Source organism: Triticum dicoccoides, chromosome 5B (genome assembly GCF_002162155.2).
Source record: "Triticum dicoccoides isolate Atlit2015 ecotype Zavitan chromosome 5B, WEW_v2.0, whole genome shotgun sequence".
Classification (NCBI taxonomy): Eukaryota; Viridiplantae; Streptophyta; class Magnoliopsida; order Poales; family Poaceae; genus Triticum; species Triticum dicoccoides.
The window spans coordinates 502,767,326-502,779,095 of NC_041389.1; the positions used below are offsets into that span (position 1 = coordinate 502,767,326).

The 11,770-nt window shown below is 41.2% G+C and overlaps 1 long non-coding RNA gene across 7 annotated transcripts; it reads right to left on the reverse strand.

The window, feature by feature from the left end:
- Positions 1 to 541: 541 nt before the first annotated feature.
- LOC119311169 lies at positions 542 to 8,942 on the reverse strand. 7 transcript variants are annotated; one of them, XR_005150903.1, is made up of 6 exons: positions 8,499 to 8,942; positions 8,117 to 8,408; positions 7,637 to 7,731; positions 4,602 to 5,619; positions 3,523 to 3,596; positions 542 to 2,018 (listed from the first exon to the last, which is right to left on the reverse strand). It is a non-coding gene; the product is annotated as an uncharacterized LOC119311169 (long non-coding RNA). The 7 variants fall into 7 exon arrangements; XR_005150904.1 differs by having other exon boundaries at positions 542 to 793; positions 1,932 to 2,018; positions 7,637 to 8,408; XR_005150906.1 differs by having other exon boundaries at positions 542 to 788; positions 1,313 to 2,018; positions 7,637 to 8,408.
- Positions 8,943 to 11,770: the final 2,828 nt, after the last annotated feature.

Below are 11,770 nucleotides of genomic sequence, written 5' to 3' on the forward strand. Positions count from 1 at the left end.
AAAGGAACCGAAGAAATCTTTAATAAAATTAATGAAAACTAAGAAAAACTACGTAACCCGGTGAAACAAAAGAAAATCGATGAAGATACAAATAAAACCAAAAGAAAAGGAACAAAATACAAGTGCAAGGAAGCTAGAGCGAGCGATGGAACTAGCCAGCGATCGAAACAGGATAATCAAACGAGTCGTCCCAGTTTACGACGAAGGAAGAAAAGGCTTCAGCGAGACAACAGCTATACTCGCTATAAGCGAGATATAATCTTCGCGGAGAAGATTGCGTTGCAGGCAGTACTGACCTGGGATACACAAGACCAATTACATAAGGGAATATCTTACTGGACAGGAACGAGAAGTTAGGGTTCCAGAGGCCAACCGCCACAGATTTTCCTGGCCCCCCTTGCCTCTTGTCGTGCTGCAAGATGACGGGGGGCATCAATTGTCGTAGCTTCTTATGCATACTAGTAGAGTGCCCGTGCATTGCCACGGGCTCTTGAAATAGTTTGCAAAAGTTACATGTTAAATTTCACATGTACAAACAATATAACACAAACATAATTATCGAATAATTGAAGTCCATTTTTGCAACGTAAATTGATAAGAAAAATAAAAATTAACGACATGACCATGTAACAAACTAAGCGATGTTCCAACTAAACATCTATTACAAAACTATCAATATCTAGATAATGCGCTTAAGAAATTTTTTCACAATATTAGGAAAGTTGCCTTTAGCTTCATTCCCACGATGTTTTAGCAAGTATAATAAAATCCGCTTCCTCAACTCATACCTATCCTGCACAAACAATATATGTAATTAGTATGAAAATTTCATGCCAAAGGTGTAACGGATGCGTTGCCACTGGCATTTCAAAAAAAAATACTGGTTGCATATATAATCATAAGACATGTAAATTTTCCAGCTTGGCATAGAAAGTGAGTCTAAAATTTCAAGCCTTGCAATATCATTGTCCTTGTTGATTTAAAATAGGCACTATAAATCTCCTAAAAAATAAGCACTATAAATCTGCAAAAAAAACACCCTAAACTCTATACTTAATCCGAAGAAATAGTTGCTTAGTTATTCTGATAATCTTGCTTGTACAATTATGATAGTTACGATAATCACCTAGGAGTTTTAATTTTTGAAAGGAAAAAACAACAACAATCATTAGGCCCTTAAGAGTCATGACATGATTCTGAGTCTGACCAGCTACAAGATATATCCTTCCTAATATTCAGATCTAGTGGGAAAAACTACTACCCAACAATATACATATAATGTAGAGCAGAAATGGGTAAAAAGAGAGGCCACCTATAGTCCCCATCTCTGTCTGATTTACCCGTACAAAGGCTACATAAGGAAATATACCAACCCAGAACCAATGTGCACCAGCTTCGTACAGAGTTTCTGAAAATGTAGAGTAGAAAGAAAAGCATATTGTCATATACCAATCAACGTTTCATTCTTAATTTGCATGGAATCTCCATTGCCTACGCTGCCCTTCATCACTCCCAACGGCCTCGCTCCACCTCCACGACACCTCGGACGACCGCCGCACGGTGTCGCACCACGGATGATGCTCCACCTTCCGCATCCTACCTCTGGTCCCTGATCCATGCTCGCTCATGCCCTATGGCCTCCGCCGCGCTCACGCTCCTGAGCCACCGCCACCCCTGACTGATCTCTCCCTCTCTCTCGATCTAGCGAGGTCATGGCTAGAAAGTCAAAGGCCTCTCTCCTTCTCGATTTACTGATCCCATGGCCTGAAAGTCTGACAACGTGTTTGGATTGAAGCCAGACTTTAACTGATGGATTCCCTGACTTTTCTTTGAGTTAGAAAACCCTAGGCCCGCATGATTAACTAAAATGTCACATTACTTAACCCTAGGCCACGGGCCTTTTGTTGTATAAATCTCAGTGAATTTTTTACCTCTTTCAGCGACATCACCTCTACACCAATGTCACATATGGAATTTTTTTGAATGTCGACATAATCCATCTTTATCTCTCTTATACACTAGAAAAATAAATAAATATATTAAGAATATATATAAACACACCTTTTGTATTATCATGCGTAACAAATATATTAAGAACCACTATTTGTATGCATCTCTTATGATTGTTAAAACTCGATACTTTTTTGGTCCGTTCCATTCTAAACATGACTTGTTAGTGTATCTGATGTTTTCCCTCCGCAAAAAAAGGGTATTTGATGTTTTCAACTATATTAAAATATGTGACATTTTTCTCACACCAAACTACCGCTTTCCTTATATCACTATATAAAAGTATGTGACATTTCTCTCATAGCAGTCAAACGTTTTCCCTAAAAAAGCATCGCTCCTTTTCTTTTTATTCTAAAAGAGCAATTCACTCTCTCCTTCTCTCATCACATGGCACAACGCTCACCCTCATATCGCATTCCACAACAATGCTCAAACTCATATCCGATCCCCCTAGCTTCTCTCCTCCCTGATGTTATTGGCATCAAGAAACGCCACGAAATTCCAGCGTCGTGTCTCCTTATGTCCATAGTGTCGCCCTCCCCCTCTACGCCATCCTAGTGCGATTTCCCAGTGCCATGGAATGTACGCCATCATCCAAGGGCGACCACCACAGCGTGTTTTGTTACCGTGATATATGAAATGGTATATATCACGTGATCCTTACGCCTCCTCTCAATGCACACATGAAGTACGGTCTACTATTTGATTCGTAATTTTTTCATGTTTATAGCCGATCACAATTTCATAGACATATCCGCCATGGGGTGTAAGAAGGCAATTAGAAAGTTACCAAACGGACCAAAAGTGAATTTATTCGCGTATTCAAAAAATAAAAAATCAGGATTCATGATTGGATTGATGATATTGGAATTTAATTATGATGCCATCTCTTTGTAGCAAGAAAAATCAAGATTTCACCTTGTTATTCTAGTGACATATGTGTTCGGAAGTAAGCTACTTCTTTAGGTCAACAAAGAGTAAGCTAATAATAAAAAGAGTATGATGTCTCCCATTTACAGAAAGGTGAATGTGGGCATGTGCTTGTTGATATGAAGGTGAGTTTGCCTCCCATTTATGGTCTTAAGCTGGAGAGTAGAGGAACTGACATAGACATGTCTGATTGTGGACATGTTTTCTATTCCGGCAATTTCAGCGGCATATTGCCAGGCTATGACAGTGGGCTACCATGGGCGCAGCTCACCCCATTCTCAAAATAATTTTGCAAATCTCAGATGGTAAAGTCCAAGGACGCCCAAAAATCTATAGTGGAAGTGAAATAATGCTATTGTTTTACCTTTGAAAGGGTAGCCTGGCAATATGATAATCTAAACTTTAACTTTAGACACTTACACGCACCCTGGGTACTGGTGATCAATAAATTTTCTCCGGTCAATAGTCAGTAGTTCAACTATCCAGAAAACATAATTATTAGAGGATTAGAGCGAACAAACACGGATTAGTTGATCATACTCGATTATTAGAGGAGTTGGGCAGGAAATCAAGTGACCAAACCTGAACTGCAAGCAAACCCAGAAAGCATGGCTTGTCAAAGAGGTGAGCGTCGGTGCCAAATGCTTCATGTCATCCTGTCCAAGTTCAAGAAATAAGCAACTCTGAACTCCATTGAAAACATCCTTTTAAAATATTAAAACGGATGACACAACACATATTCAGTGTTATTTGTGAGGCTACCTTTTTTCAGGAATGGATCAGAGAATTTCTAGCTTCCCATATACATCAGTGCAAATTAATCCCAGGAAAAGCAAGTGAGGGTACCTTTTTGTGTGAAGGTAGTGAAGGCATCAAGCTAAGTGCAACAAATTTTTCCTCAACCACGCACACATATATTCCTTTATGTATTGATGAACTAACATGGAGAGGGCAGGCCTGGCGCAGTGGTGAAGTCCTCCCCACTTGTGCCAAGAGGTCCTGGGTTCGAACCAGCCTCTCTGCATTGCACTTTGCAGGGGTAAGACTAGGTTCCTATAATCCCTCCCCAGACCCCACCTTGTGTGGGAGCTTCTATGCACTGGGTCTGTCCTTTTTTATTGATGAACTAACATGCACCACATATCTCCTATCTAAATTTTACGGCTCGTCATCTATATCTCTACTACCTAAAATCACTCTAGCCATCTGAAATTAGATGTCAATAACCAGTTGACTTGCATCTGAAGTCTACCGTGATACATACAATTTATAGTAAATTTAACATGAAGCAAACCCCAATTAGAGGGGAAAAGGAACATTACTTCTAAGAGTACATGAATTAGTAACACACAATTTTCTTTATCTGGTAAAGCATGTATTCAACCAGTTGGAACCGGGACCAAGACGATTACAGACTACAGACTACAAACGTCACTTATCACCCACCAAATCTTGAAAACTTTGGATATAAGTAGTATGAACTTTAAGGGGCCAAATCCTCGGTGCACTGCTCGCTCCCGTGCTAATCTAATAAAAAAGAAATCAGAAAAAGATGTAGGTTGGCCCCCTATCCTGAAGCTACTACTGTGCTCTCTAGGAACATAGTCTGAAAGACGAAATAAACAGCAGCGACCTTGCAGTAGAGGGAGGTGTGTACGTACCAGATGTACTCGGCGACGACCCCGTTGGTCTCGACGGCGAGGGCCAGATCCTTCAACATGAAAGCTCCTCCAGGCGCCGAACACCCTTACTCCCTTAGAGCCAATTCTAGATTCTCGTTGAAATCTTAATACAACAGCAGAAACTGCTACTCTTAGTCAGAAATAAATGCAATTCAAAACATGTTGTGTTAGGCTGTTAGCAATTGATCAACCAATATAGGTTGCCTTGATGATGTTGTTGTCTGTTCAAAAAAAAGATGACGTTGTTGTAGTTGAGAGCCACAACTCCCCACAGACCCAGGACATCTGATCGGACTCTTTGCCATTCCGCCACCCACCACTGCCTATATCTAATGAAAAATACATTAAGTGATACTGAACCAAAATGGACAGGAATATTTTACCAACATCATGCTGGCATGTTTGATAACTAAAGATGTTATGGTGGGATATTAAATACAACCAAAAAATATGTAGCCATGTTAATAGAATTTAGTACATAAGTTAGAGCATGAAACATGAGATTTAGTTACACTATATATGTGGTGAAGTTGTGGCCTTTTATTCCGTTAAGAGGGATGTCGTGTACTTCCTTCGTCCGGAATTAGTTGGCACTCAAACTGATGTATCTAGCACTGAAACAACCACATACTTCAAATTTGAAACACATAACTGAATCTTTGTGTATACATTAGACATATTCACTCAAGCAAACAAACAAATTTTGTTTCTATGTAACACGACTTATAGTACCAGCATGCCTGGCTATGTTATTCCTCACGCCAAACTATATATTTTTCTCTGTCGACAACCTGTCCAAAAGGACTATGCCTAATTGCCTCAAGCTAGTACCATTCCACCACAAATGTGCAGAGGCATGCATCATCTATGCATGCCTGGTGCGGCCTTCCTCTTCGGTCTTATCATCCACCTGGCCGTCGGCGAAATATCCCATCCTACCTGCTCGCATCTACCTGCTCATTGTCAAGTATAACCACGCTTCCAGCGCGACATTATCCTGAGTAAAAATGCATGCAGAACATTACAAAAACCAAAATATCTAAATGTATAGCTTTCAAAAGTAGGATTTAATATAGCTTTCAACAGGATTAATCTGTAATATAATCAAGCATGGGCTAGATTATCATTGAGAAAGCATACTACAGAAGCAAGCTGAAGCTACCCGCTCTTAGGTCTATAGTGTATATTGTACACCATAGAAGCATAATTTTGAGATCAGCGCTACAACTTTGTCATGCATCAGGGTATGTTTGTTTTGAAAAGAACACAAGCTGTGTGGGCTGTTCTACAACTGATCTAATGACGACGTGAACATAAAAATGGCACGTGATATCTACAATTGATCCAATGAACTAAAATTGCCCCATAAGCCACTTTTTCCATTGTTTGGCTCATCCAACAACAACCTTTATAAAATAAGAAAACACACAACACATAGATTGAAAGACCTAATAGAATATGGAAGCGTTCCTAGCTCCAGCAACATTGCCGACATATGCATCTCAAGCAACAACAAACCATGGCTCTTCTCTGTTTCTGAAGCAAGTTAATTAATATGACAGAATCGCAAATAAATCTATATTCTTTTCTAATGGATATCAATCTATAAATCTGAATTCTATTTGAGGCCACAAAGTGTAGCTTTTACCATAACAATACTGTACCTTTTGAGAAAACAAATTGGGCTACTAAATTAATCATGAGCAGATCATGAGATTACTCGACAATTTTAGTGAGCCCAGCCACTCCTTACTTACACCTATTCTTTTAATCAACATGCGCCTTTAATTCCTCCATGGCAGCATACAACCACCATCGTGCTACGTGGGGTTTAACACTCCCGCAGAAATTAGAGCAAAACAAAAAAAGAACTATGTTGCGCATACTTTCACCTGATCTACTCACTATAATATCTAGAATTTGGATCTGAGAATATACCTGCAGACAAATAATATAACATTGATGGGGACCCCTAACGTCTCAACCAATCTGTTATCCTCCAGCTTGAGACTACTTGTAAAGTAACTTTCTGCACTAAATCCCTCGCCTGTAACGATAAATGGTTGTATTTGCATTGTACATTTTTTTTAAGGTGGGTCATGAATCTGGAAGATCTTTCAACAAAACATGGGACGGAAGATAATAACACTACAGTAATGGGGGCAAGGCTAGAGTAGTCAGTTTTGTTGAGCCATAAGTACAAACACTTCATCTACAAGCCTGCTCGTCCCAACTTTACACCTCCACATCTCTGTATGTGGGTGTATCACATCCATGCCACGTCATATCTTGAATGGGAAGTCATATGGCTAGAGATCAAAGGGATCAACACCTAAGGTTTTTATTTCTTAAATAATCGGCCAAACCGCCAGCCAATACTGACTTTTAGAAAGTAAAAGTTAAGCACAATATGAATATACAAATGGAAATTCTACACTTTAAATGCGTACATCATCTTTTCAAGTGAAATAATAAAGACTCCCCTGTTCGTTAGAAAATAGAAACTCCCATGTCAAGGTAATCTTCCTAGTACAACTACTTGTTGTGCTTCCTTTAAAGAAACTAATAAGGACCTATCGTCATTAGGAACTTCGGATATCAACACAAATCCTTAATTTGGATCGCTATAAAATATAACCAAGGATATAAGCATGAAAGCTACAGTAACAGTTAGCATATGCTGAATCATAAAGGAACAGCCGAAGAGGAGGGCATAGAAAAAAAAATAGCATGTGGTCTTCATATGCTGAAAATGAGAATCAATAACCAAGTAGATTCAGAATGGGGATATATTCAGGCCTGAAAAGGTTGCAGTCTCTCTCCTTTGCTTTACTGCATAGGTCATTTTTTATTAGAGGTTCCAGCTCTACACAGTACCTATGCAAGTGCCTAATCAGGATACATGTCACTGTTGAAACGCAAAAGAAAAAACCACAACAACCATTGAACACAAACAAGAGAAGAGGAGAAATCTTACACTTCGATGAAATAGATAATACACATGCATTAGTTACCTCACACTTGCTGAGCTTGAAGAATTTGATGAAGATGATGTCAGTGTACATTGTACTCATGGGATTCCTTTGCATCCATGGACGCCCCAAAAAAGCTGCACATATTAAGGAAAAGAAGTGTTTGATGACAACAAGTTAACAGCCACACAAATCCAAGGCGGCATATAATCTTCGTGTTTGGGCTTATCGTGCTAAGGATGCCGAAAAGCTGCAGGTGCAACAACGGGTGTAAATTCAACACTGCCGCCTGTATTTCTCCATTGTTCACAAATATTAAATTTCAATAATTTGCATAAGCCCTGAACCTTCTGCATTCCTTAATTCAATGTTCAGGTGAACAAAATGAATATTGTAGTTTCCCCCCAAAAAATTGAATGGAGTGAATGTTGCTACACTCACATTAGCCGAAGTAATAGATGAATCTGCACTGTCCGTATAAATAAATCTATAGACCATAAAAAACTAAACGGTGATACTCACCGACAGTACATCTTTAGTAGTGATGTCCAGCGTAGGAGGCATGATTTATGTTAGTAGCAAGTGGTTAGTAGTCGATGAGAGTAGCATGCATGATTGCAGTGCTCGAGATGAAACTGCTCCTAGTTGAACATTCACACAGAAAGGACACGTTATATATGACATCTCAAGTGAGAAGACCATGTAGCAGTGATGTCCAGCCGTGAAGGCATAATTTATGTAGCGCCAACCTTAACGGCAGCACGTTTAGAGACATGATTTAGATGAAGAGTGCGTCCAGCCATGGAAGGATATCCTGCAAACGAATCAGTGAAGAAACAGATTAATACGTATATCACATGCTAGATCCCTGCCGCTCCTTGCTGCTACATGTGTATGTGATTACCTTGCTGCAGACCACCGCACGCCTCACGTCGTCAGTCGGGGGTGTGAGCAGACCACAGCCACCGTGCTACTCCTGCTAGCTAGAGTGGTGGATCCCGTCGCACCCGTGTGCAGTTGTCGAGGCCGGATCCCGTCGGGAGGGAGCCAGGGAGGATACAGGATCAAAGGCGGACGGATCTGGAGTGGAGGCCAATCGCAGCGCCCCAATCAGGTTCAGAGGAAAGAGATAGGTAGCGGAAAAGAGGAGAAGGGGGAGAGGGAGGCATGGCGGCGGGGTCCTGCTGGCTTCTCCCGGCGAGGTCGGAACGGCGCTGGCTGGCTTCTCCCGGCGAGGTCCGGGAGGTGCCCGGGCGAGGCCAGCAAGGAACATGCAGCGTCGGCTGAGGAGGAGGGGCTAGGAACCCTAGCCAGGGTGAGGGAGTCGTGGGTGGGTGCCGATGGATTGTTTCTGTGGGCTGCCTGTGAGCGCATCGACAGTGGGGAGGTAAAAAACCAGACGAAAAATAACCAACAAAAATAAAATGAAGATGGGAGAATGACGAAAATAAACCGCGCAGGCTATTCATTAACTGCTTCATTAGAAATAGAGATTCGGAAGTTTTACTAAGCATGGTTGGTCTTCATCGCCAACGTCCTGGCTATGTTTTTTCTGAGAATGATGGTACTCAGATTTTTTTTTGTATATGTATATTTGTGTTTCTGCGGGCTTGGTGTGTCTGACTACACGGATTTTAGATTTATGCACTCAGCAGGTTCGTTCATATTGAGCTGGTGAGTTTGTATTATGTTTTCTGACGCTTTTGTTAGTGTGATCTATTGTGACGACATGTGCCTCTAGGGAATCATCCCTAGCCCAAATATGTTCAACGTACATGACTTTCCATTGTTTTGGATGGGCAATTCAAAAGGATTCTAAAATCTAGAAAGGCAGTCAACTTTATGGAAGTGTATTAGTGGTGAAGTTGTTTTTTTTAGCATCAGTACAGACACAAGCGCTCATATACACACGCATACATTCATCCCTATGAATACACACGCACACCCTACCCCTATGAGCAGCTCCGAGAGATTGAGCCGGCATATCATCTTGAGATTTACAAAGTCACTGTAGGCGCCTCGTCGTCGACGGGAACGTCTCCTCCCACTAAAAGCGCATCGCCGGAAATCCTAAAATAAAACCAGGAATAATGCGAGCACCAGGATTTGAACCCTGCTGGGTTGGGGACATCACTGTTCACCTAACCATCTCAACCACAGGGTGATTCGCTAGTGGTGGAGTCGTTGATTCAATCAAATGTGGTCTATTTACTGAAGCCTTGAAAATATTTTGCGTTGCAAATTTTAATACCATAGATAATATATTTCAAAAAAAATCAAAATAGTTCATAGTTATAGGGAAAAAACACATGAGCCCTTGGGTGCTCCACACCCTATACGGATATTAAATGTAAAAATAAAATTTAAAAAAAAGCTGAAATTTGAGGATGTCAAACCTGGGTTCCCAATCTACTCTCCTGTGAAGTTTCGTGAAACAATACCAGGAAACGTCTCTGTGGCGAAGGAAATGTTGTCCAAACAAAAATCCATCCAAACAGTTATTTTCTATACATAGGATATTTTTTATCGTTTTTGCCATGAATACGCTTCCTGGTATTTTTTCACGAAATTCCATACGAAACTAGATGAGACACCCAAGCTTGATATCCCAAAATCCCAGGTTTTGTTTTCAAATTTCTCTATACTTTTTTGAACTTAATGTTCATAGAGGAGGGGGGGAGGCACCCAGGTGCTACAAATCCACCTAGGGGTTACTTTGTAATTTCCTAATCTATGATCTGATGCATTGTATATGTTAGTGCCAAGTTTGAATTAAGTTACGGGCCCTTTAAAAAACTACAACGGAGGATACACAAGAAAAGGTGGAATAGCACAACAGAAAGTGCAAATAAGACTTTGTCATATCTACACAAAACACAAACTAGTCTAGTGGGAGTGGTCCGACCAAGAATACTTAGGTCATTGGTTCTCGAACCCCACAAATGTGGGTTTCTTTTATTTTTCATACTTGAGATCTAGCAGTCCATGATGCCAAGCAACATATCATCTGAACAAATAGGAAAATGTTCGAGGAGGAAAAATGTATATGCCCCTAAGAAGGGCAACAACAAAAATAAAACCTAGCAGTTGATACCAAAATAGTGTTAACACAGGACCACACTTTCTTTAGGTTGCGATTCACCTTGCTTTATTATTCTTTTTATCTAGATTGCCGCAAATTAGATGATCTCATTTCGGAAGCATGTTTGTTTGAAGGACGACATTAGCTAGTTCTCACAGACACAGTGGTCTAGGTAGATATATGGAAGTCATTTGCTTTTCTTTAAAGCTTTCTTAAGGCATTTATTAAACTTTACTTGTTTAGGGTTTATTTTGCTTTCATTGTGAGTTCTTATATTGCTCGTAAGACCCTAGTAATGTGTTCATTCGGTTTGACTCTCCGAAGTTGTTTTATATATCTTGTTGTGGTTTCTTTCGTGAATTGTGTTCTGATACCTAGGGCTTCTCCCACTCTGACCCTCAAAACAAACCCGGTATCCGCCCGCGGATGCGTACGGTCACGTCCGCAGGCAGTTACTATACAACCATGGCCGTATATATTTCGAACCGTATTTGAACAAATGGAAAAAATTACATGCAAACAGGATAATTTTCATCTAAATAAAACAAACGAAAAACCTTTACATTTTCGACATATTTCAGATAAACTATAGCGGACTAGACTATTCTAACCTAGTCTAAATGATCGCTGGCCGCGGCGGCCATTTCCCAAGACATATCTTTCCCACGTCCGGCAGCGAGCTCACAGCCGGCCGGGAGCCCAGAAAGTGAAGCTTCAGCGGGAAAGAAAGAGTAATGACCTCTGCCAGGCTCCGGGCAAGCTCACCGACTGTACCCGACAAGACGTCGGCGGTGGCCTCTCTGGGACCCAACCGTCGGCGGCCTCCCATGTTCTGCTTTTCCTCGCTATCGACGGTGGTGGACGTGGACATGCAGGCTTGTCGTCAAGGCGGCGCGGCCAACATGATGTTGTCGTCGTCCTTGGTCTCCTCTTCCTCCCTTAATTTCCTCTATCATCGAGTCGATGTGCACGAACAGGGTGTCTTCCTTCGTCGGCCGCCTCGTGCAACGGCTTGTCAGCATCGTTGCCCTCCAGAGAGCTCGCCGGCAAGTCAGCCTGAATCCGGCTGGCTCCTCGGGCCTGCCAGGCGGCCG